This window comes from Lytechinus variegatus, chromosome 1, assembly GCF_018143015.1.
Source record: "Lytechinus variegatus isolate NC3 chromosome 1, Lvar_3.0, whole genome shotgun sequence".
Lineage (NCBI taxonomy): Eukaryota > Metazoa > Echinodermata > Echinoidea > Temnopleuroida > Toxopneustidae > Lytechinus > Lytechinus variegatus.
Genome location: NC_054740.1, coordinates 80,806,565 through 80,815,877, shown reverse-complemented (window position 1 = coordinate 80,815,877; position 9,313 = coordinate 80,806,565).

Here is a 9,313-nt window from a genome sequence, read left to right as displayed (position 1 = left end):
CTAGTTATTATGCTAGCCTAAAATCAATAACTTGCAATAATGCATAACCTTATTTGTTAAGAGGGAAATTCTTGAATCCATTTATGGTTTCTATGTAAAACCTTATGTATGATGGATATATTTTATGCATTTATCTCTCACATAATCAAGATGTATATTTGCAGGCTCATTATGCCAAATTATATTATACATATTCATCTTGATCAAGATATGATATCAGTACACTTGTAAAGAATGGCATACTGTATCAGATTTATTGGTATATAGCCAATTGAATTGTATATATATACTCCTGTTTGACCATTTATTGAGGAAAAATATGATACCAGTACACTTGTTAAGAGTTACAGGGTATTTAGCACTTGATTAAGTTAGTAACTGGCAATCATGTCACGGCCAGATTTATTGGTATAGCCATGCTATTACCGATTGAGAGATACATAGAATATTTCCTCTTCTATTTGCCACCAAAATGGTGGCAATAGACACTGTGCATTACCTTTAACCTTGTAGGATGAAACTTTGTTCACTTATACCTACCGTAAGTCTTATTTCGCCTATGAAAACAGTGAAAACAAAAAGTCGAAAACAGCTGTTTTAACAAGTGAGTATTATCATACTGACATCAATTTTGAACATTGTTATTGATATCCTCTTCTTTGAGTGTTTATGTTATTACTATTGTTATCATTATTAACAGTATTTGGTAGTTATGGTGACGTTTTTTTATTGTTATTGTTTTGAGTTGAGGATTTTTTGTGATATTGTTACCACCCCTGTCTGATTGCCTGTGTGTAGAGCAGTCATTGTGTGATTTATCCCTAAGCAATCGATGACGCAGGGTACATGGGAGGCGCTTGGTTTGGGAAACTTTCAGCCCCTGTCATTTGTTAGTTTACTGGCAAGTGACAGGGGCTGATTGCGACTCAGACTGGGCGTTCCTGCGTCATCTTTTGCTTGGAGATATAATCACTCCATGACTTGTCTATACACAAGCAATCAGACAGAAGTGGTAACAATTCAAATTCAATCCTCTACTCAACAATGATAACAATGAAAACAGTTGCCATAAATACAAAATATTGTAACTATGACAATATCAATGGCAATGTTAAAGTCAGTATCATAATAAACACTGAAATAACCAGCAAACAAATTGTTTGCATGTAAGTGCCATGTATATTATTTGTATTGGCATTTTTGGTCATTTGCCATTATCATGATATATTATTTTATTTACTGTCAATAACTGGGATATATTCATTTGATTTGCTAGGTCATTACGATTAATTGATAGACGCTGTAATATTGGAGGCGCCGGGTTAATCACCCTTTGTTATTACAGATTAATAGTGGCATACAGTGGCATTGTTATTTTTGCATTTTATATGTGGCATTATATTACCGATATTATTTGAGTACAGTTTCAATAGATAAGTCCAAAGGGGTAAGCACCTCCCCTCAGAGTAAAAATTAGAGGGGCTTGATATTCTCTGGGTTCTTTCTTAGTCTTCGGACTACTACTCCACAGGCTTGCACTCCTGCCCTTTGAGGCCAAGATAGGGGAGTGCCCGAGTTCGCACCAAGCGACTGAATTTCATATACTTCTGAGTTTGGAGTCATTTATTGAAGTACTACCATCTACCACGTTACTATTAAAGAGTGTTACATTTTCCCATGATGGTGTAGTGGTTCTGACTCTCGTCTTTCAACCAGAAGGTCCTGGGTTAGAATCCTAGCCATGGTATGTTTTCTTTTAGCATGCACACTGTGCTGCACTCCACCCAGGTTAGGTAAATGAGTATCTGCATTGCAGGATTTTTTTTTCATTCCAACACTGCAGCGCTGCTGAAAGCGCTATATAAATCCAGCAATCAGTAGATGAGAGGTTCAATTGTATGTTTCTTTACAATAGGACCCCATTGGAAATGAGCCTTATGGCTTTCATGGGCTATCCTGTCAAGGTATTCTTCAATTTCATTGTAATCACCTGTGATATTCTTGACGAATAAAATCAATCAATCACTCCAGAAACAGTCCCTCACTCCAGAAACAGTTGCTCACATGGGTAGTATGTTACTTTAATTATGTTATATTGTTATATTGCCATTTCCTATATTGCCATTTTGTTATATTGCCATTTGTTGTATTGCTATGTTGTCATATTGCCATTATCATGATGTATTGTTGTATTTGGCATTGTGATTGAGGTATATATCTTTTTTTTATGAGTACAGGATGATTTTGTGATATTGTTACCACTCCTGTCTGATTGCCTGTGTGTAGAGCAGTCATGGTGTGATTTATCCCTAAGCAATCGATGACGCAGGGTACATGGGAGGCGCCTGGTTTGGGAAACTTTCAGCCCCTGTCATTTGTCAGTTTACTGGCAAGTGATAGGGGCTGATTGCGACTCAGACCGGGCGTTCCTGCGTCATCTTTTGCTTGGAGATATAATCACTCCATGACTTGTCTATACACAAGCAATCAGACAGAAGTGCAAACAATTCCTTTTTACTCCTGTTATTGTAATTGCAAATATATTTTGTTAATTACAAGTGCTATTATATTGCCATTGTCATGGCATTGTGATTGTGGTATACATGTATATCATTTTTTCTGATGAGTAAATGATGATTTTGTGGTATTGTTGCCACTCCTGTCTGATTTTTGTGTGTAGAGCAGTCATAGTGCGATTGTCCTCAATCAATTGACAGACGCAAGAATATGGGAGGCGACCCGTTAACTACCCATTGTTACTACAAATTGTCTATAGTGCCATTATTTGTTTATAGTGGCATTCTTATATTTTCATGTTATATATGGCAATATTATGTATGGCAATATTGTTCAGATATCATTTGCATTAGTGAATGATTTTGTGGTATTGTTTATCACCACTGTCAGGTTGCACGAGCGTGGAGCAGTCATGGTGGAATTTATCTCCAAGATATTGATAGATGCAGGAATAGTGGCATTGTTATATTTACATTCTATATGTGCAATATTGAGATATCATCTTCTATGAGTAGATGATTTTGTGGTATTGTTGACCACTATTGTCTGATTACCTGTGTCATGGTAAACATCATGTTATGCAGATACAAATGTTGTTTTGATGCCATGTTTATTGTTTATACTGGCATATATTATGTTTATTATTTATTACAAGTATTGTTATATTGCCATTTTCTTCATTTATTATCTTGTTTGGCATTGTTATTGCAGTTTATTATCTTTTTTTTCAGGGGGCACAAGGATGATTTTGTGATATTGTTACCACTCCTGTCTGGTTGCCTGTGTGTAGAGCAGTCATGGTGCGATTTATCCCTAAGCAATCGATGACGCAGGGTACATGGGAGGCGCCTGGTTTGGGAAACTTTCAGCCCCTGTCATTTGTCAGTTTACTGGCAAGTGATAGGGGCTGATTGCGACTCAGACCGGGCGTTCCTGTGTCATCTTTTGCTTGGAGATATAATCACTCCATTACTTATCTTATACACAAGCAATCAGACAGGAGTGGTACTGTGGTAACAATATAATGAATTGCCATCTTGATCTTGTTATTACACTATATTATATTTATATTATTTGCCCTATCTTGTCATTATTTTATTATTATTATTTATTATATTATATTGCAATTATTGCATTTCTTATATAGGGGCTATATATTTGATTACTAATATATATTACTATTATTATGCCCTTATAAACTATGTCTTGTGTCTTTATTTGTGAAAGGTGTATCATAAAGCAGATGAAGAGGAAAGCTGACAGGAGATGGTAGATGAAAGCGAGATATTTCTGATAATTTGTTAGTGAATTAAGCTTGCATGAGAGGGGGGGGGGGGTGTTATTGTTTGAGGTATATCTGTATACGGGTGGTCAGAATTATTGGATCAAGTGTTGGTGCATTGTAGCGATAGAGATATTCAGGGGGTTGTCTGCAGCACTGACCAGGGTGACCAGATTTCACAAATTGATATGGGACAATCGATAATAAAAAAAGATAATTGAGAAGAGAGAAAAAAAAAATGAAGGGGAAATAAAGAATAAAAGAGGATGAAAGAAAGGCTACTTGTGAAAAAATATAAAGAATGGGAAGGGAAGGTGAACGAAATGATGAAGGAGAGATAGAAAAGACAAAAGAAAAGAGATGAATTGAGGAGAAAAAATGAAGGGGAAATAAGGAAAAAATAAAAGAAAGTTAGAATAAAAGAAGGATGAAAGAAAGGAATAAAAGAGAGGAAAAAAGTTAAAAGCATTCTTTGAATTGAATGTAGAAAGAAATGAAGGGAAGATGAATAAATGTGTGAAAAACAAAATAAAGGAGAGAAAGACAAAAAAGGAGAGGAAAAAAGAATGAAGGAAAGAAAAATGGTTCCTTCTAATTCTTTGAAAGAACAGGAAGGAAGGAAGGGAAAGAAAGAATTATAAAAGGGAAAATATAATAAAAATGAAAAAAAGGGGAAAGAGAAAAATGAAGAGAGGAAGAACGAAAAGGAGAGGAAGGGAGAAGGAAGTAAAGAAAAGTTTAAGGAAAGAAAGAATGAACGAAAGAAGGCAGGTAAGAGCTAGAAAGAACAAGGCAAAAGCGATTTTGTGTCTCGCCCACGTATGAAAATAACCCGAAATATCGTGATTCGCGAGGGCATGCAACAGAATTGTATCGAAACTTCATTGTAATATGACTGGGATGGAATAACACTTGCCTTAAGATCGAGCCTTGCACGTAAATTTTAATGTTGACCTGAAAATGACCTTTGACCTTATCATGTGACCTCCGACTGCAGCATAACATGCAGGTCCATCTACCATCCAAGTTTGGTTGAAAAGCACCTTACGGTTGCGGAGTTAGGTAAGGTTGACTTGAAAATGACCTTTGACCTTACCATGTGACCTTTGACTGCAGCATAACATGCAGGTCCCCCAAGTCCATCCACCATCCAAGTTTGGTTGAAAAGTGACTTATGGTTATGGAGTTGTGTGTCATAAGAGAGTCTTGCATGTAAACTTTAACGTTGACCTGAAAATGACCTTTGACCTTACCACGTGACCTCTGACTGCAGCCTAACATGCAGGTCCCCCAAGTCCATCTACTAAGCAAGTTTGATTGAAAAGTGATTTACGGTTGCGGAGTTAGGCGTCATAAGAGAGTCTTGCATGTAAACTTTAACGTTGACTTGCATGTAAACTTTAACGTTGACCTGAAAATGACCTTTGACCTTACCATGTGACCTCCGACTGCAGCATATAACACGCAGGTCCCCCAAGTCCATCTACTATCCAAGTTTGGTTGAAAAGTGACTTACGGTTGTGGAGTTATGTGTCATAAGGTTTGTGACGGACGGACGACATTTGGATCCCTAAGTCTCGCCTTCACCTCTGGTGGGCGAGACAAAAATGACAGAGGGAGAGATAAAGGATCAGGAAGGAAATATAGGAAAGAAAGATACATGGAACAAAAAAGGAAGCAATAAGGATGAAGAAAGAAAAAGGAACAATTTCAAACTTCAAGCAAACAAAAACAATCCAGTCATCTAACAAAAATCATAATGATATTTGGTGATTTTTAAATATACGTTTAAAATTTAAAAAACTAGAACTGTTTTAGAATTGAATAAAATTTCAAAGTGAAACACTGTCAACTTAAAGGGGTGGTCCGGGCTGAAAATATGTATATATTAATACATAGAGTAGATTTCACTGAGCAAAATGCCGAAAATTTCATCGAAAAAACAAATAACAAAGTTGTTGAATTTTAAAGTTTAGCAATATTTTGTGAAAACAGTCGTCATGAATATTCATTAGGTGGACTGATGATGTCACATCTCCACTTATTGTTCTTTTGTATTTTATTATATGAAATGAGGTTTATTCAATTTTTTTTCCTTCAAGAACTAGAAAAATTGGATTGACAACTGATTTAGCGCGTGCATTAGATATTTATTGCTGCAACTTATCTCATTATAAGGGAGACATTATTCACACAAGTATGAAATAATGAAAATATGATTTTATGTAATAACAAAGAAAACGGAAAGTGGAGATGTGACCTCATCAGTCCACCTAATGAATATGCATGACGACTGTTTTTACAAAATATTGCTAAACTTTAACCTTCAATAACTTTATTATTTGTTAGCCGATTTTGATGAAATTTTCGGCATTTTGCTCAGTGAATTCTACTCTATGTATTAAGATATAAATATTTTCAGCCCGGACCACCCCTTTTGGATGAAACATCGCAGCATCATACACAACAAGACTTAAAAAGAAAGCTGAAACAATATTAGATCTAGTTATGAAAACTTAATATAACTTTTCCGATTACATCTCCAAATCAGTACTCTGAGAATCCATATTAATTATTTCCACCGATTTAGTGATTATTTTGGTGGAAAACTGTTTATCATGTCATTGTTTGCACAATTGAGAATCTCCTCCGATCCTACATTCCTAGCTAGTAGCCTGCCATGCACACATAGGCATGCAGGAGACCAGTTGGTGTTATGGGTTAGCAAGAAAATCATTGCAGATCTTGCAAGTTTAGTTATCGATTTTATTATTGTCTCTGCGCGCTTCGTCATCCTTTGGTTATTTGATGAAAATTCGTCACTTTTAAATGTATTAACTACATTTTGTTCAATATTCTGAAATACGGGACAAATAGGCGTCCCGGGAAGGGTTTGTCGGGACAAAGGAGCAAAATACGGGACGATCCCGGGAAATACGGGACGTCTGGTCCCCCTGCAAAGGTCAACCAACTTTTGCTATGCCATTTGTGGAAAATTGTCATCATAACTTTTGCTATGCCATTTGTGGAAAATTGTCATCATTTTGTTGATCTAGTTCATGAAACTTGGAAATAAAAGCAATCAAGTATCCATATCCTGTACGAGTTTCAGGTCACATGACCAAGTTTATTAGGGTTGACGAACTTTGGTAATGTTGGGGTAGGACCTATATTTATGAAATTTCATCATAACTTTAGAAGTTTATGGATCTAGTTCATGAATCTTAAACATGATAAGAACAACCATGTATCCCTCCACTATTGCATAAGGAGAGGTGATGCCATAACAGTGTTCAAAATACTCATGGGTATGGTGAGACTGTATGGACCCAAGTCACAGTTCTTCACCATATCTACCTACACAACTACTTTGACTGATTGATTGATTGATTGGCCGATATGGCCTTCTATTTACAGCCAAGATAAAATCATACATTTAACATGATAAAACAATATTTACAAATATTAAAAAATATTTTAAAAATTCGAGGAGAGGTCCCGTCTAGAAGTAAGAAAGCGTTTCTTCAGCAACACAGTGGTGGAAGACTGGAACAGACTACCTCAAGAAATAATTGACTCAAATTCTATTGATGTTTTCAAAACTTGAAAAACATTGTACTGGAAGACTGAGCGATTCAACCTCTCATGACTATCTAAGCACATGCGCATGTGCAATGATAAATTCAAAGTATAGATAGTCTAGACCGAGGATCACAGGATCTACCTCTCCTCGTATCTAGATGATGATGATGATGATTATCATGTGCACGTTTCAGGTCACGTGACCAAGATCAAGGTAATTTAACCCCTTTAAGGCCAATGAACTTTGGCCGCGTGTTGGGGGTATCTGTTGAAATTTTATGGATCTACTTCATGACACATAGACAGTGGCGTACCATGGGTCATGGCCATGGGGGCACCAACAAAAATTTCGAGTCACTTACTGAGCGTGCTCAGTTGCCAGGTATACTGATCTAATAGAGACATTTTACGGACATGCAGTGCCATTAAACATATATGTATCTCACTGATTATATAATGTGAGCTCAAAGCGCGAGCTGAAATTTTTTTATATTCAGACCAAAAAAGGACATTATAAGCATTTTTTGTAGTCATGATACTTACATGTCTCGCTAATCAAAAATGCGAGCGCGAAGTGCAAGCTGAAAATTTTGTATATATTAACCCCAAACAGGGATATTTTAGGACTATATTTTTGGAATCCATTAAGAGTATAAAAATCTCACCAGTGTCATTTAATGCTAGTGCTATGCAGCTTTGCTGATTTTGATAGAATAATATCTAAATACATGAAGTCATTGTAATCATGATTAACATACGCATCTCACTAATCAATTATTGCGAGAAGCGCGAGTTGAAAATTTAGACCAGCATTTTAAGGCTTGTTTGTTGGAATTAATGAAGACCAAATACGTATTTCACTAACCAAATGAAATTTGTGTATATATTGACCACAAACATGGATATTTTCAGGACTATTGTTTAGGAATCCATTAAGAGTATACATATCTCACTATAGTAATCTAATGCGAGTGCCAAGCGCTTGCTGATTTTGTTAGAATCTACACACATGAAGCACTTTTTGAAGTCATTGTAATCATGATTATACGCATCTCACTAATCAATAACTGCGAGCGCGAGCTGAAATTTTAGGATGATCTGATTTGAAGAGGGGCATTCTAAGGCTTATTTGAAGGAATTCATTAAGACCGCATGCATTTAACTAACCAAAATTGATGCGAGCGCGAAGCGCGAGCTGAAATATTTTGGTATTCATATCAGAAAAATGCACATTTTAAGGACTGATTTTAGGAATTCACGAAGAGCAGACATCTCACCAATCTACTAATGCGAACGTAAGCACGGACAGGAAATGTGTTATATTGAGACCTTAAAATGGGGCAATCACTTTAAGTAGTCATGAAAAAGAAGCATACAGCTGTATGTTATTACATAAAACAATAATAACTCGAATTGCGAAGAAATATATTTGGTGTATATTGACTTAAAAACGGGAGGTTTTCGTACAACAGGATTATGTATCTCTAAGCGTGCACCAAGAACAGTGAAGAAATTGGCCTGAGCCAAATGACGTTTCATAAAAAAAATGCTTCTTATGTAATATAGCATAACAGCATTATAATGGACAAAAATTTCATCTTTCCCACTACGTTTCTCTTCCTCTCTTCCTCTTTTTTTTTCTTTTCCCCATTGTTGTTGTTTTGGGGGCCAGCCGATGGGGGCGGGGCACGTGCCCCCATGCCTCCTCCCCCCCCCCCCGTAGTTTCGCCACTGAATTGTTTTTCACACATCATAGGTCACATCATCATGGTCAAAGGACCTATATATTTTATTATCATATGAATGTTTCTTTTGTGAATAATTATTCAATAGCTGTTTTCAAAGTCAGCGCACTGCCAGAAGTATTCCACTTGTTACTCTCCGCTCTCTCTCTCTCTCTCTTGTTTACCGATGAAATATGACAAGGCCTGT